Source organism: Cupressus sempervirens, chromosome 2 (assembly GCF_028749045.1).
Source record: "Cupressus sempervirens isolate cs-2001-9-10 chromosome 2, ASM2874904v1, whole genome shotgun sequence".
Lineage (NCBI taxonomy): Eukaryota > Viridiplantae > Streptophyta > Pinopsida > Cupressales > Cupressaceae > Cupressus > Cupressus sempervirens.
This window is the reverse complement of record NC_143119.1, coordinates 553892412-553898393: the sequence shown is the minus strand read 5'-3', so window position 1 is coordinate 553898393 and position 5982 is coordinate 553892412. Positions and strand designations below refer to the sequence as shown.

Sequence of the window (5982 nt, the reverse complement as noted above, 5' to 3'; positions counted from 1 at the left end):
CCACGTTGAATCAATTAGAGGGGCATGAAGCCCACCCTGGATGTGCTATTCCTTGACTCTAATTTAGATCATGTTTTCTTTTCACTCAGCTGGCACAATTTTAGAAAAAGGTTTGGCAGCGGTTCTCATCCCTCACCGCGTCTACTTGGTGATTTTAGAACTCGATATAAAACGGGAGCCCTTGCCTAGCACCTCCGTCTTGTGTTGCTTGGGTATTGCATAAAATTATGCCATTGGCGTGAATCCCCCAACGAATGGCTACGCCTGGACCCTCTCTTAGATCACCTTCTTCGATCACTCAACCGACGCAACTACGGAAGAGACTTGGCAGCGGTTGCCATTCTACAGTGCATCTGTTCAGTGATTTCAAAGTTGATCTAATGGCGAGCCCTTGTCTCTAGCCATGAGGTGGGTGTTTGGCACTCTAGCAAATTTTTTTTCATGCCTATCGTGGCTACAATGGGAGAGGTGGTTGCCGCGAGCCTCTCTCGTGCCCCCCTCATTGATTCAACACTGCTGTCAGGGTAGATGGATATGTCGGATTTTGAAAAGGTGGATGCCGACGTTGAATCAATTAGAGGGGCATGAAGCCCACCCTCGAGGGTGCTATTCCTGGACTCTCCTTTAGATCATGTTTTCTTGTCACTCAGCTGGCGCAATTTCGGAAAAAGGTTTGGCAGTGGTTGCCAGCCCTCACCGTGTCTACTCGGTGATTTTAAAACTCAATCTAAAATGGGAGCCCTCGTCTAGCACCTTCGTCCGGTGTTGCTCGGGTATTGCATAAATTTATGCCATCGGCGTGAATCCCCCAATGAATGCCTATGCTTGGACCCTCTCTTAGATCACCTTCTTCGATCACTCGACCAACGCAACTACAGAAGAGACTTGGCAGTGGTTGCCATTCTATAGCGCGTCTGTTCAGCGATTTCGAAGTTGATCTAATGGTGAGCCCTTGTCTCTAGCCATGAGGTGGGTGCTTGGTGCTCTAGAAAATTTTTTTGCATGCCTATCACGGCTACAATGGGAGAGGTGGTTGCCACGAGCCTCTCCCGTGCCCCCCTCATTGATTCAATGCCGCTGTCAGGGCGGATGGATATGTCAAATTTTGAAATGGTGGACACCGACATTGAATCAATTAGAGGGGCATGAAGCCCACCCTCGAGGGTGCTATTTCTCGACTCTCCTTTAGATCATGTTTTCTTGTCACTCAGCTGGTGCAATTTCGGAAAAAGGTTTGGCAGCGGTTGCCAGCCCTCACCGTGTCTATTTGGTGATTTTAAAACTCGATCTAAAATAGGAGCCCTCGTCTAGCACCTCCGTCCGGTGTTGCTCAGGTATTGCATAAATTTATGCCATCGGCGTGAATCCCCCAACGAATGCCTACTCTTGGACCCTCTCTTAGATCACCTTCTTCGATCACTCGACCGACGAAACTACGAAAGAGACTTGGCAGCAGTTGCCATTCTACAGCGCTTTTGTTTAGCAATTTCAAAGTTGATCTAATGGTGAGCCCTTGTCTCTAGCCATGAGGTGGGTGCTTGGCGCTCTAGAAAAAAATTTTGCGTGCCTATCGTGGCTACAATGGGAGAGGTGGTTGCCGCAAGCCTCTCCTGTGCCCCCCTCATTGATTCAACACTGCTGTCAGGGCAGATGGAAATGTCAAATTTTGAAATGGTGGACGCTGATGTTGAATCAATTAGAGGGGCATGAAGCCCACCCTCGAGGGTGCTATTCCTGGACTCTCCTTTAGATCATGTATTCTTGTCACTCAGCTGGCGCAATTTCGGAAAAAGGTTTTGCAGCGGTTACCAGCCCCTCACCGCGTCTACTTGGTGATTTTAAAACTCGATCTAAAATGGAAGCCCTCGTCTTGCACCTTCGTCTGGTGTTGCTCGGGTATTGCACAAATTTTTACCATCGGCACAAATCCCCCAACGAATGCCTACACGCTTGGACCCTCTCTTAGATCACCTTCTTTGATCACTTGACCGATGCAATTACGGAAGAGACTTGGCAGCGGTTACCATTCTACACCGTGTCTGTTCTGCGATTTCAAAGTTGATCTAATGGCGAGCCCTTGTCTATAGCCATGAGGTGGGTACTTGGCACTCTAGAAAAATTTTTTGCGAGCCTATCGCAGCTACAATGGGAGAGGCAGTTGTCGCGAGCCTCTCCCGTGCCCAGCTCATTGATTCAACGCCGCTGTCAGGGTGGATGGATATGTCAGATTTTGAAATGGTGGACGCTGATGTTGAATCAATTAGAAGGGCATGAAGCCCACCTTCGAGGGTGCTATTCCTGGACTCTCCTTTAGATCATGTTTTCTTGTCACTCAGATGGCGCAATTTCGGAAAAAGGTTTGGCAGCGGTTGCCAGCCCTCACCGCATCTTCTTTGTGATTTTAAAACTTCATCTAAAATGGGAGCCCTCGTCTAGCACCTCCGTCTGGTGTTGCTTGGGTATTGCATAAATTTTTTCCATCGGCGCGATTACCCCAATGAATGCCCTATGCTTGGACCCTCTCTTAGATCACCTTTTTTGATCACTCGACTGATGCAAATATGGAAGAGACTTGGCAGCGGTTGCCATTCTACACCGCGTCTGTTCTGCAATTTTGAAGTTGATCTAATGGTGAGCCCTTGTCTCTAGCCATGAGGTGGGTGCTTGGAACTCTAGAAAAAAATTTTTGCGTGCCTAATGTGGCTACAATGGGAGAGGTGGTTGCCATGAGCCTCTCCCATGCCCCCCACATTGATTCAACACCGCTGTCAGGGCGGATGGATATGTCAGATTTTGAAACGGTGGACGCCGACGTTGAATCAATTAGAGGGGCATGAAGCCCACCCTCGAGGGTGCTATACCTGGACTCTCCTTTAGATCATGTTTTCTTGTCACTCAGCTACCACAATTTTAGAAAAAGGTTTGGCAGCGATTGCCAGCCCTCACCGCGTCTACTTGGTGATTTTAAAACTCAATCTAAAATGGGAGCCCTCGTCTAGCACCTTCGTCCAGTGTTGCTTGGGTATTGCATAAATTTATGCCATCGGCCCAAATCCCCCAACGAATGCCTATGCTTGGACCCTCTCTTAGATCACCTTCTTTGATCACTCGATCGACGCAACTACGGAAGAGACTTGGCAGCGGTTGCCATTTTACAGCGCGTCTGTTCAGTGATTTCGAAGTTGATCTAATGGCGAGCCCTTGTTTGTAGGCATGAGGTGGGTGCTTGGCGCTCTAGCAAAATTTTTTGCGTGCCTATTGCGTAAAGCATGTTTTCTAGTCACTAAGTTGGAGCAATTTCAGAAAAAGGTTTGGCAGTGGTTTCCAGCCCTCACTGCATCTTCTTGGTGATTTTAAAACTCGATCTAAGATGGGAGCCCTCGTCTAGCGGTTCTGTGCCAACTCGATCGGCACAACATTGGGAAATGGTTCGACAGCGGTTGTTGTTCCAATGTGTCATCGGGGGATGCCTTGGAAAGTGGCCTTTCAAGGGCGAGCTCGCGTCTAGCCCTTGGATTGTGCATCACGTCACAAGTGAATGGGGAGATCTCTCTGTGAACGGCGGCATGGTGATTGCAAGAGAAAATTGACTTAGTCGGAGCATTGGCCTCGGGCCATTGTGACAGCCTTGCAATTTCTCTTTAATTGCAACCTATGTTTGCGCAGTAGCAGAGTTTGCATGTAAGATGGGCCTTGTTCTTGAGAGTTCTAGGAGATGACCTCTGGAACTTTTGGATTGGGCCCCTTCAAGGTGAAATTCATCCAGCTGATCGAATGAAGCTCGATGTGCTTGTATCTATTTCGAGACGGTAATGATGGTCATTAATCTGTGGTGGTGAGTATTATCCCATTCGGTAATCGCAATGGCGGAGCTGGTGGGAAGTACTTGTTGCTTTGTTTTGATGGATATACCCTATATGTAGCTGTCTACACAGCTTGCAACACACTGCACATTCGGTGTTCGATTCTAAGATGCGCTTGTTGCTGAGTGTGTATGGAGTTGTATCTTTTAGCCAAGGGCTCCATCTCATTAGCACGTTCTATCATTGCATTTTTATCCTGCCCGAACGGCAAGAAGGAAAGAGATGGTTGCATGGGTGCATTGCTCGACGTCCCTAATTTCATCAAGGGTCCACTCTCCACCCTAAGTTTTTGCCGATCGGTAGAGCCTTGGGATTGAGAGGGGGCCGGCGAAAGGTTTGGTTGCCACATAATTTATTTGCTAGTGCATTCTTGGTGCGTGCTCGTCTCTTCACTGTCTCATCCTACAGAAGTGCATGGCACTGTCGTGACAGCCTTTTGTGGTCTGAGCCAGTAGAAGCGTAGAGTATTACCGATAATTTTTGTTTGGATGTGGAAACTCTCCATGCCCTGTCCTGTCCTGTGCAATTCGAACGGCTGCAGCTCGTGGGTTCTGCGGGAGATACTCTTCTTCAGCTCCCCCCTAAAGAGAGCGTTTGGTGTTTGCATTGTGTGGACAAAAAGCTCAAGGCGTTTCATCTCTCTCTTCAGATGCAAAATTCTGGGAGGGCTTGTCAAAGTATGGCCGTTTGTACGGGGTTCACCAAAAAGCGTGTAGGGGGCATATGCCTGGGAAATGGATGTCTCATAGTGTCCTTACTCGGTCGTGTGCGCGGTGTACATCTTTGCATTACAACCCTACTACGAGCATTTGTGATTCAAGCATTTTTGGGGAACGGGTTTCGTACGAGATGTTCTTCTTAGGCTCCTGCGAACCAGAGTGCTCATCTTTGCAATGCTCCGACAAGTGCAGGCCCAACGTGTCTATCTAGGGGAAGAAATCGCGGGTGCTCGTGGGTGGTTCCCTCGTGGTGCCAGTTCTTCGGTATGTGCATGTGCATGAGATTGAAGCTTGTCCGACAATGCTAGTGTGAGTGTTCAGCCGTAGGAACTTTTCTATACCTGCACTGGCAGATCACGTGTCATGGGGAATGGTTAGCGAGGCTGTGCTAGGAAAGGAGATATTTGCCAGAGGTTAGACATGTCTGTGTATGTGGGTGGGCTCTCATCACCTATAAATGTGCAAAGGGGGTGTTGTTATACATGATGCCCTCGAGCGGCCTTATAATTGAGGTGGTCGCGTGCACAGTGATGCCCCCGCCAATCGCATAACCGGCCATGTTTTTGACTCACACGGCCCTTCACCCTTCAGCACGGTGGTCTCCTTTGGCACTTTGGCAACCAGCTCTTTGTCATGGGAAAATTTTTGTTGCGATCGAGAAGGATTTTGTCTGTGCGGGTGCACCTCAATAGGCGTGTAGGAGGCATATGCCTGGGAAATGGATGTCTCTGAGTGGCCTTACAATTGAGGTGGCTACGTGCACGATGCATCTCATACAGACTCGAGGCTTCTTTTCGAGTAGTGGCGGCAGCAAGTTCGAGGGTAAAGGGTTCTGTACGGGATGTTCTTCCCAGGTGCCTGTGAACCGAGGCTCCCTATTCGGCCCTCTCTGGTCGACGATGGGAAACTTTCCTCTTGTGCAAAATCTTTGGGCGTTGCGAGTCCTGCATGTGCTGTGAACGTCATTCTTGTTTCTTGTACGGCGGATTATGTTTGGATGCATGACGGAGCGAATGCAAATTTTGATTTCCAATCGCAGCAGGCATCCCTTGGCTGTAGCAGGTCTTGGGGGTCCCCTCATTGTTAGAAGCTACCTGGTCGATCCTACCAGTAGTCATATGCTTGTCTCAAAGATTAAGCCATGCATGTCTAAGTATGAACTATTTCAAACTGTGAAATTGCGGATGGCTCATTAAATCAGTTATAGTTTCTTTGATGGTACTTTGAAAAAATTAGAGTGCTCAAAGCAAGCCTACGCTCTGAATACATTAGCATGGAATAACGCGATAGGAGTCTGGTCCTGTTTCGTTGGCCTTCGGGACCAGAGTAATGATTAATAGGGACTGTCGGGGGCATTTGTATTTCATTGTCAGAGGTGAAATTCTTGGATTTATGGAAGA

At 48.4% G+C, this 5982-nt stretch overlaps 1 pseudogene; it reads left to right on the top strand.

Annotated features, from left to right (window-relative positions):
• Positions 1-5673: 5673 nt before the first annotated feature.
• Positions 5674-5982, top strand: part of LOC149573606 (18S ribosomal RNA) — a 1189-nt pseudogene continuing 880 nt past the window's right edge.